Below are 12,575 nucleotides of genomic sequence, written 5' to 3'. Positions count from 1 at the left end.
CTTGTATTACTCCTGAAATCACAACCTAGATGGATGAAACTAGTTCCGGGATCTTCTATCCCATTCACATGACAAACCAATGCATGAGTCTAACCATGTCAATCAATGAGCTGGAGTCGAACATGGTAGACACCATCTAATTATTGGCTAATGATGTAAGCCGTTAACAAACATGAGAGAAACCATAAATGATGTTAATAGCTCTTAAGGTACTCTTGTATAATCTATATGGTGTGAATAAATGATTTGATGTCGAACATGACACAAAATATTTTGGTCAAAGGCAAGTGATGTAAACCTGTCGCCAAGAGTGAGGAAACTTTCAATTGAGGTATGCAAGCATCAAGGTACCAAGGGGTGTTTCTAAGTCAAATTCCTCGATAATGAGTTGATGTTGACAACAAGTGACCCATCATAGGAGGGCCCTGATGATATAGGGGGCTACAGAGAGACACAGGAAAAAGATGGCTCAAAAAATTAGAGTGTTGGGAATGACTTCGAACAAGAACTAGATCGAAAACCTCGTTGTCCTGATCATGGTGGTGTGAACGGTTCGTCAAACCGAGATCGTATGTGAAAGATAGAGCTCTTCAAAGTTTGACATGACAGGGAAAAAGTGGGACCACAGTGTGCCACATGGCATCCCAGTAAGCAAGTGGGACCCCCATGGCACCCCATCAGTCATTGACACTTGCCATTCTCTCATTTTTCTCCTAAACCTGCATAAGGGACAAAATCATTTCTAAATGGTTAATAAATAACCATATAACAAAATGTTTTAATATAGAACCATTAAACACATGGTTTCGGGATCGGCGAAAACAAACCTGTTACAGGGAAACGTGTCTATATAGAACTTCTCTATCCCACTAAGGTGTGACATCTGCCTTAGAAACAAACAGAGAAAAGCTACTTTTGTTTTTCCTTTACGAATTATAGATAGAAAGGAACAGGAAGACCAACCTCTGTCTTGCGCTAATCTCCTGATTTGATCCCTCTCTTCTTTGATAGTCCTCAGCTACCTGCTCCCTTGCACGCTTGGCTTCACAAAGTGCCTGTAAGATCACAGAAGCATAGCACTATACAAAGACATGGATCTATAATCATAAACAATCTAGCATCAGATGTAAATTGACCATACAAATGTAACAAGCATCAATGACACAAAAGCATGGAGGAAAACTCAAATAACTTTTATTGATAAACAAGAAAAGAGTCAAGAGGAGTTACAACCAGTTGTTCTGACCCAGCATCAACCTCCCAGCAAAGAAGCCCCTCTTCACCTCAAACAAAGCTTAGATCACCCAACAATCTGATGTTTGTCTCAAGAAACCAACAACAATTCCTTACAATATGCAAAATTCCAACCTCTGGATCTCTGGGATGAGGGATCCATATATAGATATCTGTAAGGGGGATGAGTCAGCTTGTGATTTGATTAGTGTCTTATCTCTGATAGTTCTTGCTTCCACTTGGAGACTGATGGCCTCTTACTCATCCTTGGTCGAATTCAGTGAGGCAAGTGTCACAGGAGAAGATTCTGGAAGCTTCCATTGCCTCTCCACCTCGCGGAATGACACTTCCATTTGTCATTTCTCGCCCATTGCACCCCACAGAAGGGACTTTTGAAATGCAACGCACCCTCATAGTGTATTTGGGTGAGATGCAACGCACTTAGCCAGTGGAGCAGCTGCAATGATCCTGTTTTGACCAATTCTGAGCAGTATCTCATGGAGAACTTCTGGGAGAAGCTATAATCTGTTGACCTTGTTCCTTTAGGGGTTAGAACAACACTTTTGGGGACTTAGGAGCCCTTGGTTTATGGACATTTCATGCTTGGGGTTGTAGGGCCCAAAAATTTCTATAACAGTTGCCCCCTAAAGCATGAGGCCGTTAATCTTTTGATGTCGGGTGAAATGCTTTATTGTGAGGATCTGAAGTTCTTTCAATGCTGGGAGGAGACCTATAATAAGATACAATACAATAAATTATCATCATAATATTTTCATGATCTGGCGGAGGCGGGCATTCCCATGCTCAGCTTTATAAATTCATTTTCATGTACATAGGACAGACAATCGTCTGAGTGTAGACTGATGATTCTGATAGAGCCATCATCCTTTTGAGTGGATGATTATCTGTGCATCAATGATGTACATTTAATGTCTTTATTTCCCTGAATGTATATCGCAGCCCGGATGGATGAAACTAGATCCGGGGTCTTCAATCTCGTTCGATCTTTACTCAAAGTACAAGTCGATCCATGTGAGAAATGTTCTGAAGTCGAACATGGAAAGACATCGCTTGATTACCAGTCAATGATGTAAACTGTTAACAAGCACGAGAGGAATCATCGATAATGATAATGACCCTCAAGGTACTGCAGTACAATTCACATGGTGTGAATAAAGGACTTGGCGTCGAACACCACGCAAAATCTTTCGGTCGAAGGCCATTGATGTAAACCTGTCACCGGAAGTGAGAAACTTGCCATTGAGGCATGCAAGCTTCAAAGTACTGAATGGGGTGTTCCTAGACCAACTTCTTGGATAATGAGCTGATGTCGACAAGAAGTGATTTGTCACAGGAGGGCCTTAATGAATCCCACATCAATGATATGGAACGGAGCAAATGATTTTAATGGAGGTGAAAACGATCTGGTGATATAAGGTTCAGGGTGGCGGTCATGAAAGAATGGAGTATAATGTATGGTAGTGGGTGAGACACAGGTGTATTCTCTGAATGACTTCTCTTGAACATATTGGCGACACTGTTGTGATGGATTGGTAGCATTAACCCCAAATGTGGATGGTATGGCGTGACCATGGTGATGTGACCGGTGAATGAAACAACCCAACCCGACTCGGACACAGAGTGGAAGTGTCATGTTCAAGAGCGACTTGCTACCAACAAAGTTTCTTCAAGTTTTCTTCCCAATTTTCCCCAGTCATTGCTGACCAGTACCTCTTTATTTTTTTCAAGCTTGAGGAGGATAACATATGCTTGTTCTATAATTTTCCCTTCGGGCAAACCCATCGCTATGTTTTAACGAGCCTAGCGATAGTGAAACTCGTTCTCGTCTATAGACAAGTTTGTCGCTATTAATCTTTTTAACGAGTTTAACGACAAAGATAACTCGGTCCTTTTCAATTTTAGAGAGTCTGAAAAGGAACATAAAGGTAACTCCAAAATTCCTTTTTCGTCATCTAATCCCTTAAGTTCGAAAAAGTATAAAGCAATACAGAAGGGATGAATTTTCGATACTTTTAACGAGCCGAACAAAACAAGCGCTTGATATTTTTGTGTAATAATCCCTCAGGTCCAAAAAGATTAAAATCTAGAGGAGGGATAACACTTCCTGTCCCTTTAACGAGCTGGAGAGGCCAATGGCTCGGCAATGTTTTCATATTTTACGAGTCAGTTGAAAAGAGCTTAAAGGAGACTCGTCTTTTGAGGAACGAGTGATAAAATGGGTAGCAACTGATTCCAGGTAAGGTTTGGAATTTTCCAATCACGGTAGTGTTACAAGGATGGCTAGTGAAATCACTCTTCGCAGCTGTTCCTCAAAATGGGTAAACAATCAAATGGGGTTGAATGATCGACCAATGAAAAAGTGGAGGTGACGGTGCAAACACGACCAAGGCTTTAATGGCTAAAGTACTACATTCACGATTGTTATTTACCGGGGAATAGTTCATTTTTTAACGAGCTTAAACGCGGGGGGGAAACATTTGCTCATGGCTTATGTTTATTTTTTAACGAGCTTGAACTATGTGCTAAAACTGCTCGATTGAATGGTCCCATTTTGATTTTACCATAAATAGCTTTTTTCTTTCAAAGATTGTACTGTATTTTCAAATGCTTCATCAAATTAGTCAGAAATGAACAATATATGTTTGAAAACGAGGTAGAACACTAATATTTTACTTTGAACTACGTAAAAAGTAATGAAAAAGTGTTTTTACCTCTCATTTTACCATTTCATTTGAACTTTGGTTTGTTGGAGCTTTGGAGGTGCTTTCCCCCTTTGATTTTCATCAGCTAATTTCGGGAGATTCTGTGGACGATTCTCGGCGCCGTTTGGACCAGGTAGGAGCTAAACCTGAGCTCTTTCATTTCATGGTTTCCATTTTGCATTTTGAGCTTGATTCCTAGTTTTTCTGAGCCCCTAGGGTTTTAAAAACTCATTCTACCTTCAGCGCACCCTCTGTGTATCGAAAGGTGCATTAAACGTTGGCCTGTCTAAAGGCTAACTGACATGCAACGCACCCAGAACACTATTGTAGGTGCGATGGGCGCAGAGAAGGAATTCTGTGCACAATTTTTGATGGAAATTTTGCCTGTTTCTTACCAAAATCAGGATCTAACTCTTCTCTTGTTTGTTTTTAAGAGATCTTTGGAGTAAGATGACCATTACATGGCGAGAACGCGAGCATGAAGAAGAGGACATGCTTGCCCTACATGATCCGGTTACAGTAAACGCACTGTGGAACTGTGGCTTGCTGAAGTTTTTCCGCATTTCTAGCATGAGACAACAGATCAACTTACTGCAGTATTTGCTCGATGCTTGGTATCCTACCAACCAAGTTTTCCAGATCAGGGGCAAATCTATCCCCTTGACCGTAGTAGACATCTATTTCTTGACCGGCTTGTCGAGGCGGGGTGCCCCCATCCCTTTATCAGGTTCGGCTCGAGTAGGCGACTCTGTGAGAGATTACGTTCGTCGGTACTGCAGAGAAGGATCTCAGCCGAGTAAAGACGGCAAGATCATCATCCGTGATGTCACTGACAGGTCCCTCAGGACTATTCTATTTACTTTTGGTAGGATGGCCGGTGGTGCGGCTCTTCATGTAGCCAACCGATCTTATATGCAGTATGCCTTGGAATGCCTCCAACCGAAGGTGTTCAACTGGTGCGACGCAGTACTTCCTGTGATGAAAGAATAGTTGACCAACATAAAGAGCGGGAGGTTGAAGAACTTTGGGTATGGTTCTATTTTGACCGCCTTTGCCTTGGAGAAGATACCATTGATGCAGCCGCAGTATATTGCACTCGATTTACCTTCACCTACTGAACCACGTATGCAGAGATGGGTTGACCATATGTCTAGGCATGCTGGTCAGTCTCAGATTTCATTTTCTGATACCTTCTTCAGGTGGTTTGATCATCAGGAGATGGTTTATTCCGAGTATCCATATGCTGGCATGGACTTCCAGGGTGATCCAGATCTAGTACTGCCGGATGGCGAACAGTGGGGCGCCATTGGTAAAATCTTTGACCATATTCCTGTTTATCGTTTTTCATTTATAATGTCCTTGTGCTTTATTCTATCAAGACTTTAATCAAACTCATGTGTATATGCAGATGTTGGTCCTGTTCGTCCAGTAGCTCGCCTGAGAGTACCAGCTGCCACCCCAGCAGGAGAGGCTGTTGGAAGGGCTATTCTTCGTGACCTCGATGTGGCCAAGACTCTCACAGCGTTACAAGAGCAGGTTGAGGGCCTCACCCTTGGTATTCCAGATGTGAGGACTGACGAGATACCTTTGAGGCTACAGCGGCATACTACTGGTGTGCCAAGATGATGGACTCGTCTCTTACGCATGATCGCACAGGCTGTGACTTGCTATCACGAGCATCATTAGACTAGGGTGCCCCCTAGCATTTTGAGTTTTTGGTCACTCGACCGATTTTTTCTTGGTTACAAAACATTATGTGTAAACCATAAACAGTTATATATATTTTTGATTTTCGGAGTTTTACTTTGGTTAAGTTACATGATCCAAATGCAAACATTGATGGTATGTTTTTTTTTATAAATGTTGCAAATGTCTATCTAACACATAATTTGCTAATGAGTCAGTGAATGTGTTTAAGTTTCTGGAAATGTGTTGATATTGAATAAAATCAAATTGTCTTTCCAAAATCTTAACCCTTAGGAACATGCGATAAATAGCTGGGTTTCGGACGGAATATATACCAGTGAGTTGTAGTATTACGAGTTGTGAGTCTAGCCTGACAATTAGTCGGTGTATACCATGTGTGATGGCATCAGAGAGAAGTTCTATCAACGCGCTATATTCAGCGATGTTATTTGTTGATCGACCAATGCATACCCCTCTGAAACTTACTAACTCGCCGCTTGGATCAAAAATAGCCCAGGCTGCGGAAGATAGGTTCCGCGAACTATGACTCGCTCCATCGGCATATCCAACACATGACTCCAATAGGTTTGACATCTGCAACAAATGCAAAAAGTGGATTTACTTGACCAAAATAAACACTTTAGAGAAAACAAAAACATAACAAAAGCATACAGGTTACCATTACGCATATTAACGCTTGAGGTACAACCCGTTACGAGGTTGCGCCAGCGGAATTCCGTCATAATCCATTAACTCGTAGGCTCCTTTTGGTAACAGCCGTTTAACAATATAGGGGCCCATCCATAAAGACTTAAATTTCCCTGCTCCCAATTTATCGGATTCTTGGTCGTAAAGCAAGACCAAGTCACCCTCTGAGAAGACACGGGGTTTGACATTTTTGTCGAACTGTGCCTTGACTTGTTTCTTATTGGCTTTGTTAGCCAAAGCGGCATCACGACGGGTTTCATCCAATTGGATTAATTCCAAGAAACGAGCTTCTTCTTTTGAAGTTCCGGGGAGGAGATCAATTGCGAGTTTGAGAGACGAGATTTCGCACTGGATTGGTAAGACTGCATCCAGGCCATATACCAGTTGGAAAGGTGTAAACCCGGTTGCATTCCTTACCGATGTTCGGTAAGCCCACAAAGCTGAGTACAGGATTAGGTGCCATCTTCTCTTGTGAACTCCAATCATCCTTTGCAGCATGCGTTTCAGGACCTTGTTGATTGCTTCAACTTGTCCGTTTGCTTGCGGATAATATGGAGTAGAGCTCTCGTGAGACAACCCTAGTTTGGCAGCTAATTCGACCATCATGTGATTGTGAAAATGTGATCCATGATCTGTGAATATAGCCTGTGGTACGCCGAATCTGGTGACTACATGATTGAAAAAGAAGAGGGCAGCTGTTTCACCAGTATTATCCAATGTAGGCATCGCCTCGGCCTATTTGGTAAAATAGTCAACTGCGACTATGATATACCCATGCTTGAGGTGGGGTTACATGTCATGAAATCGATGCCCCATTTGGCGAATGGCCCAACAACAATTATTGGCTGCAGAGGTGCGGGTGGTATTCTAGTTTTGCTATCAAAAATTTGACAAGCATGACAACTTCTGACTACGTTTACGCAATCTTTGAACATTGTTGGCCAGAAGTATCCTGCTCGTAAGATTTTTTGCACTGTAGCATATCCAGATTGATGCCCCCCACACGCGCCTGAATGACAATCGTTCAGGACTTTTTCGGCCTCCTCATGGGTGAGGAACCTTCTCAGAATTGTATCGATACCACGACGATAAAGTGTATCACCGATGATCATGTAGTCTTTTGCTTGGTATCGAATACGTTTTTTTTCGGAGTGGGAGGTGTTTGGCCTGTATTTTTGGGTTTGGAGATAAATGATTATATCCCCATACCACTCATTGCTTGAAGATATCAGAAACAAACTTTCTTCCACAATTGTTTCTTCGGATGTTTCATCGTTGGACGATGATGGGAGATTGCACAATAATTCTACGAAAACTAGAGCTTTCTTCGACTTGGATTTTACAAATTCTAGATCAAACTCTTGTAGGATTGCTATCCATTTTGAATATTTTCCCCCCAGCAACTGTCGCGACAATATATAAGTCATGGGGTTGCAATCTGACAGAATGGTAGTTTTCTGAAAGAGGACATAGTGTCGAAATCTCTGTATCGATTGAACAGCTGTGAGTGCTAGCTTTTCAACGTAAGAATATTTGCTTTCTGTATCATTTAAGTTTCTACTTAAATAATATATAGGATGTTCAATTCCATCGACTTCTTGAACTAAAACCATTGCGATGGTCGTATCTGCTGCAGCCAGATACAGGTTAAAATCTTTTTGATAATCAGGAGCGTACAGTAATGATGCTTTCATTAGTGATTCTTTTAAAGCATCAAAGGAAGCTTGCGCAACCTGATCCCAGACAAAGGGCACTTCCTTTTTCAAAAGACGTGTATAACCTTTAGCAAGTTTGGCGTAATTTGGAATGAACCTCCTCAGAAAGTTCGCTTTCCCTTGGTGTTTCTGAATCTGAAGCAAATCCGAAGGTGGAGGCAAATTTATGATTGCCTAGACCTTACATGGGTCGAGACGAATCCCGTCTTTCGAGACTACAAAGCCAAGTAAACGACCAGAATTGATGCAAAATACACATTTGTGTGGATTGAGTCGTATCTTGTAGTGTCGGCAACGTAGAAATATCACTCTTAAATGCTGCGGGTGATCAGTCCACTTTCGCGAATGAGCCTGAAGGTTGTCGAGGTATGGTTGAACGATGTTTTTGATGTCATGGAAGGCATAAGTCATTGCCCTCTGAAACGTCGCCCCTGCGTTCTTCAAACCAAAGGGTAATTTTCGATATGCGAACGTGCCCCACGGACAAATAAATGCAGTCTTTGACTGGTCCCGTGGGTGGATATTTATTTGATTATACCTGGAGAATCCATCCATGAATGAAAAGATTTCGCATCTAGCGCATTCATCAATTATCTGGTCAATGAAGGGTGTAGGGTAGTTGTCTTTTGGACAAGCTTGATTTACATCCCTATAATCGACGCACACTCTAATTGTTCCTTGTTTTCTCATAACAGGGACAATATTTGATACCCAATCGGTTAGAGGAACCGGGTAGATGAAACCAGCATGCAGAAGTTTTTCAACTTCTGCCTTAATGGCAGCGTCTTTCTTGGGGTGCACCTACCTTAGCCGTTGTCGTACTGGTTTGACATCTAGATACATCTTAATTTCGTGTTCAACGATACTCGAGTCAATGCCTGGCATTTCACTGTATGACCAAGCAAAGACATCTCTGAATTCGCGAAAAAGAGCGTTATATATTTCCAGTTCTTAAGGAGAACAACATTTGCCAACATAAATATTCTCTACAACATCTGTTTTGGTCGTTATATTTATGGCGATAGTCTCTTCAATGTTGGACAAGTTTCGCTCGGAATCCACCGTGTTTACAGTATTTGATAGAAAATCAAAGACTGAAGGATGATAAAGGTCATCTTGAGTATCTTCTCCACAATCCAAGAGAAGGGAACGATGGTGGGAATCATACCATGGTGCCCCTTCAATTACCATTGATTGTACAATTCCTTCATCGGTGACATGCACTCGCGACCAAGGATTTGAAGGGGTACCATATTCTTTAGACCTATCTATCCAAATGCTTGATGAGCGTTGATTTGGGTTTGCCTCCCATGCTAGGAACATTGATTGCTACAATATTTCTGTTGGGCTTGGGGGCAAAACCATTGCATGATCCATGTCGATATCATTTTCTGAGATCTTTTTAGAAGATATCATATTGCAGGTTCCTACCGATGCTACTTCCGCCAGGTTGATTGGAGGTGGAAAGGCAAAAGTTCCCATTAGTATAGGATCTTTTAGTAGCCCTACTCCGATATTTTGAAGCGAATGGGGGCTTCCATGGATCATGGGAATGCTTCCTGTAACTTGAGAACCATTGGGGAGGAAGTTTTGTTGATCGACGATTGTAATCCCTCCTTGAAAGGGAAATGCAATCTTCCTAAAATAGGTCGACACAACAGCCGCCATAGCATATATCCATGGTCTTCCTAGTAGGATGTTATAATCAAGATTTCCATCGATGACTTCAACATCTATTTCTACCGTTTTCCCTCCTAGTTCAACTTTCAAGTTACTTAGAATACCATATGGGGTATATGTCCTTCCGTCGAATGCTTTTAATGTCGTAGAAGATCGCGACAAGTTTGGAGATCCTAAAGTTTTCTAGCAACTCATTGACATAATGCATGTAGATGCTCCCTCATCAATAATTGTTCGATGAACAGTTTTGTTGAGGGCTTTCACTTGAACAAGGAAAGCTAGTTGAGCTGGTAATTGAGGATCGTATCCTTTATGGTCGAAGGATACAAGATTGGAATGCTTTGGGTCTATCCCACTAATGGCTGATAATAAAGCCTACCTTTGGGATGGGCAATTCTGTAGTACTTCAAGAGTCGACATAGCGGATGGTGATTGGGCCAAATCTTCCACTATATTATAATGCTGTGCCGCTCTAGCGCGGGGATTAAACGTCGACTTGTGTACTACTCCCTTTGGCAGTTTTATTGTCAATTCAGGAATGATGGGCGGTGCAACTTCTATCGAAGTTGTTGTCGAACTACTAGGTTGATCTTTATCCTCATTGTTCGACAGCTGTGGATTCCCATAATCTTTGTTCCTTGTCGATATCAAAGCATCATTTTGCTGTTTTGAAACTGACAACATTAGCACTTGAGACGGGGAAGCATTTCCACTTTCAACCAGATTTGTTCCTAGAGTTGCAAACGGATCAGTTAACACTGCGGAGGTTTTCGAATTCTTGAAGAATTTTTTAAGCTCATCTCTGTGTGGACAATCTGCGGTCCGATGATCCTCATCGCATATAAGGCATGGATTTTTTGGTTTCCTATCTCCAAGAGGGTTTGAAGAAGATTTTTCAGGTGATGATTCCTCTTGTTTCTTCTTCTTCCCTTTGCCTTTCTTCTTGCTCCCTGGTTGTTTGGTTTCTTTGCCTTTATCTGTTGATACAACATTTACTTCCAAAGCAAGAAGTTCATCTTTTTCATTTTGACCTGAAATCTTATGGGCCTTTTTGGATGTAGCCTTTGTCGATTTCGTGTCTGTTGTGCCATTCACGCCATCGCCGGCATGAGAGTCATTGTTTGATTTAGGAGGAGGAGGAACTGAGAATTCCGGTCTAGGGGCGTCAGGTATTTTATCGTAGAGCGTGCCAGACTGAGTGTAAATTAAGTCCAAATATTGTGTGCGAGCAATAACTTTCTCTTCTGTTACGACTCCCCCCTTTGCCACATCTTCCGTGATGGAAGGTAGTAATGACTTGATAAACCATTCAGTTAAGAGCTGATCGGGGACATACGTTTTTACCATTCTACAACGACGTCGCCACTCATGTATATGATCAGATATGTGAGTGGCCGTTGTCTGTTTGAAATTGGTAAGAAGTTATGTTCCCGTTTCGTACCTTATTGGTAACTAAAAATGGGTTAAAAAGGTTGTGGCTAAGGTACTGAAGTTGTCGAATGAAGCTCTAGGCAATTCAATGTACCATTTTTCCGCCAGACCTGTTAACGTCCTCTGAAAGAGGCGAAGTCTTATCGAATCATCATTTAGGGTGTTTGATGAACACCATAGATGAAAGGTCATCACGTGATTCGATGGATTTTCACCCAGATTTCCATTAAATTTAGGAATATTTGATGGAAGTTTATGCGGAATCGCTGGCCACTAAGGGGCGTAAGCGATTGGATCATTTGTTAACCTATTTAAATCAGGTAACTCTAAATTTTCCACAAAGGGTAACTGCTGATTCAGGTTAGGTGAAGCATACCCAGGATAAGATGGGATTGCCTGAGCAGTTGGTCTTTGCATACCGGCATAATGCATTTGATGCTGGTAACTTTCGTAAGGTTGGTGGGCATGACCATTGTAAAATGGTTGATTTTGACCGTTTTGAATGTACGACTGTCCACTATTAACAAAGATTTGTTTCTCAGAACCTTGGTATACTTGCTGGAATTGCGGTTGTTGGTATTGCACTAGCCATGGTTGCGAAGCCATGTGCTGTTGCCCGATACTAATAGTTTGACCATGATGAGGGGTAATTTTACTCGTCTGAACCTGTGTCATTCCACCAGTCGGCGATTGTGGTTGAGTCGCAGGGTCAAGGGGCTGTTGCATTACAACCTGAGAAACCTGAGGTTGGCATACAACAGGCAGCGCTTGAACTTGAAACATCGTCACAATAGCTGGCGTAGTTGGTATATTTGACGTGGGTAAGCATTGTTGCATCGAGTATACAACTCTTGGTTGTTGAGGTAGTATAGGTACCCAACCGCTTGAGGTAATTCCAGTATAACCTGAATGTTGTTGTGAACTCCCGTATGGATATCCTCCTGGAGGGGATAATGAAAGGGTATACTGCCCCCCATACGGTGGTAATCCAGAATTCAAGGGAATTGTTTGCCCTTGGGGGCCAGACTGCCCAAATTGACCTCCAAATGGATCAATTTGTTGAGACTCAGCATAAGAGTTTCCGGATATTATTCCGGATGAACAAACAGGAACATACCATACTGTCGAAATGGCCCCTGAGTGGGCTCCTTCTAGCGGTTGAGAGCTAGTCGGGACAGATGGTATACCGGCGAACATTGTTGGAGTGATAGCAGGGAGTTCTGCTGTCGCTGTGTCAGATGACATAGTCCTAGATGTTGACAGTTGTTCAGACATTTGCAGTCTATCCAAAAGATTACCTAGCGATTCTACAGGAACTTCCGCTGGTGGTAGACTAACTTCTGATGAAGAAGGATATAGAGTGATCCCGACTCCAAATTGCGATGGAGTACTCGTTGGA

Source organism: Pinus tabuliformis, chromosome 4_1 (genome assembly GCF_031772625.1).
Source record: "Pinus tabuliformis cultivar Carrire ecotype Pingquan chromosome 4_1, CPIR1, whole genome shotgun sequence".
Lineage (NCBI taxonomy): Eukaryota > Viridiplantae > Streptophyta > Pinopsida > Pinales > Pinaceae > Pinus > Pinus tabuliformis.
This window is presented reverse-complemented; position numbering follows the sequence as displayed.